This window comes from Acomys russatus, chromosome 28 (genome assembly GCF_903995435.1).
Source record: "Acomys russatus chromosome 28, mAcoRus1.1, whole genome shotgun sequence".
Taxonomy (NCBI): Eukaryota; Metazoa; Chordata; class Mammalia; order Rodentia; family Muridae; genus Acomys; species Acomys russatus.
In genome coordinates this window covers 17,791,932-17,795,440 of record NC_067164.1, presented here as the reverse complement: position 1 = coordinate 17,795,440, position 3,509 = coordinate 17,791,932, and positions in this window count along the sequence as shown.

Below are 3,509 nucleotides of genomic sequence, written 5' to 3'. Positions count from 1 at the left end.
CAAACCAACAGAAACGTGTTATGTGTTCATCAAAGTGCACTGTCGGGCACTCTGACGTCATTAACGTGGCATCTCCTCCAAGAGGCAACAGGGAAAACAATCTTTCATCCTTTCCAGTAGAGACTAGTTTGTGAAATGATGAGGGCATTTTAACTGCTTGCTGTGACCAGCGTGTGCACACACAGACCTTAACAAGACTGCACATATTCCAGAAGGAAGTCATTTAGTTATGAACGAACTTGAAAAGCTATGGTCTGAATTACTAGACCAGAAAAAGTAGCTCTGTACCGTAAGAGTTTTCTCCCTGTCCTCTTGAGTACAGGGATGGCTGGCTGCTCAACACACTCCTCCCCCCCATTTCCTTTCTTTAAGCTGTGTACAGTGAAAACCGTCTTTCCTGTATTTTGTTCTCTGGTAATAAGCATGATGGTGCCTTCTAGAACATCATTCCAGTCTTGCTGGTGATTCTGTACAGTGTGGTTTATGAACTGCTGTGCTGCAAAGCCACACAGCTGCAAAACGTTGAAGAAAAATCATTGATGTATAAAAATTCCAGTATCTTTAAAATCAGTAAAATGGATGCTTATTATTTATCTTGTTCTTCTGCTAACATCTGTGTTCCTTGTGGGAGGGAGTCTTGTGTGTTTGAAGGGAGAAGCCCTTTAGCTCCAGTTTGAATTATAACAACATTATCACTTTTTGGAAAAGTCAAATAGTCTGATGCACATTTTATTTCACATTTTAAAAGCAGTCAAGATTCCCACAAATGGCAAATAAACTTGAGTGAGGGTGCTGCAGTTTTCAGAGGGAAGAGTGACTTGGGGGACAGGGAACTGTCATTCATTTTGCACAATTCTTGAACTGATGTCAGCGCCCAGATGGGGTGACATCTTTTTATTTTTACCTGAATCTTTAAACAGTTCTGTGAGCAAAGTTTCTAGCTGCTGGATTATTGTCTGTCTGTATAGCAGGTTCCAGGAAACCTCTAGAACGACAAAGGTTAACTGCTTTTCATGGTTGGAACAATCAGTATATATCTAATTTCTGATGTTTCAAGCAAGAAGCAGAGTAAGCAAGTGTTAACCACTTAAAGCTGCTTGTTCACATGGAAGACTTCTCTAGACACTCGACATGGTAGCAAATTGGTTCTGACCTTTGTGACTATTTGCTAGTTATTAAACTATTTTGGTTTTTTTGTGGGGGGGTTTTTTGTTTTTTGTCAACTGGGCAATATGGGTAAAATTTGTCTTTTTTCCCTTTGAATGAGGTCTTCCATGTTTGAGGAAATGTCTTGCACTATTGCATATATTTTGTGGACACAGATTTTTGTAGTTTCCATTTTGGAAGGCTAAGGCTTTTTGTTTGTTTGAAACAGTTTTACATTTTCTAATGTACAGTACTTGAAATTCGTACTAGAGAATTACTTTGGAGTTTGAAGCTTTTATCCAAACTACTTTGAAATAAGTGGCTTTCTTGTCAGTGGTTTGCCCCCAAATGTAATTTTCTTTGTTATTATTCCTACTTTCTATTGTGTATGTGTGTACATATTCACACACAAACACATTGGCACAAGCATAAATATTTCCAATGGAAGATATTGCCCTGTAACCCACATAAACTGTTCTGGCAACAAAAGACAGATGTTAATTGTAACAAAATTGGAGCTAAGAGCCATTCAGCTTCAGCCTTTACATACCACATGAAACATGGAACCATCACATGGAGAAGTTTACATGGTGACTGTTCACCTGCAGTACTGTGGACTTTTAACTTTTTGTCCCCTTTTCAGTGAAATACTAAAAAAAAGTACTCATCTACCATTACTGTTATTTGCTGATTTATTTTGATGGTAATATTCTATCGTTATGACACTATTGAAACCAAATTGGCTTTACCACTTGGCTTTAGTAGGCATAGAAGACAGCGGATTACCATCTTTATTTTGTAACGTGTTAAGCATTATATGCTGGTAGAATCTAGTTTAATTGTTTCAGGTGGAAAGTATTCTTTTTGAGTTTCCATTTTGAATGTGTTTGGACTAAAACAATAAACTACTGATGTCTGCAGCATTTATCTATGTCCCTAATTTAATCTGAAGTTATATCTACCCAAGTATTTTCTCCCAGTTGCATTTCATACAGCCTGAATGATAAAACAGTTTAAACCAACTGCTTTTCTTTTATAAAAAAGCGAACAAGTTATTTATACTTGGCAGTCTAGCACTGAGTTGACACCTAGTATACATGTAAAAGAATGCTACAACAGCCAGGCATAGTGGCACAGGCCAGTAATCCCAGGAGGCAGAGGTGGGCAGATCAATGTGAGTTCGAAGCCAGCCTGGTCTACAAAGCTAGTCCAGGGCAGGCTGGCTACACAGAGAAACCCAGCCTTTTAAAAAAAAAAAAAAAGTTAAAACAGACTGAGGAGAATGAGAAAGCTAAAGGCACAGTCTTAGTTGCTGGGAGGGGCCGTTTCCTGTTACTCTGGCATTTGGAGAGTTGAGGCTCACACACACAGTCCGAGGCCAGTCTGGTCTACATTAAAAGCTCAGAACAACAATAGCAACTTTGTGAACGTGTGTTGAACTAAGTTGTAGTGTAACCTAAAAACATTTATAGGCTGCAATTTGCAGGAATAAGTTACTTGGTCTAGAGTTTTTAACCTTTATATTTTGGAGATGCCACACCCCACAAATAAAAAAAAATCTTAAAAGCCTAGCCCTTGGGAGGTGGAAGCAGGAGGATCAGCAGTTCAAAGCCAGCGTATGCAAGTTTGAAGTCAACTTTGGTTGAAGCACCCTTTGATGCCACACCCCCACCCCCATGCTCAGTGCCAAATCACTGATTAAGAAAACAAAAACTTCCGCAAAAATCACCGCAATGTTGTCTCTGAAATAATGATGGTTCTGGTTGCTTTTGAGAAATGGGGAAAGGAGCTAAAATCCCCAAATCTCTGTATGGTGTGTAGGTGTCTGTTATGTTTAATACCCTGCCAAACTAAGAAGTCTGCTTTTGGCATTATCAATACTGGAGAATCACTGGCCTTTCTTATTGACACATTAACTCTTGAGTTGCCCTTGGTTTCTAGAATTTGGATCAAGTTGGTTGCTTCTTTGGAGTAGTGCACTTTTGTGGCTATTCACTATTTTTTATGTTTTATATCACACCACAAACAGCATAGCATCTTTTCCCTTTTGTACCTTTCTCTTCACAGTCATCTCATTAGGTCGGCATTACTTTGGTTTCATTATGTTAGTAGTTTGGAGCAACAACCTCAGCAGCTGCCCCCACCTGAGGTGCCACTTTCCTAACTTAGGGGTACTTGAGTAGCTGAGTGAACTGATAACCTTTGTCTTTTAAAATGAAAATTTAAAAATACACATACATATACATTTGGTTTTTTCAAGACAGGGGCAGTTTATTGTGAGTAGCGGTTATGTGCTATGGGTGACCAGCAGCATGTAGGTTACGCTGACTTAGAGCCATCTCAGTGGCGTGGTAGATGATGCC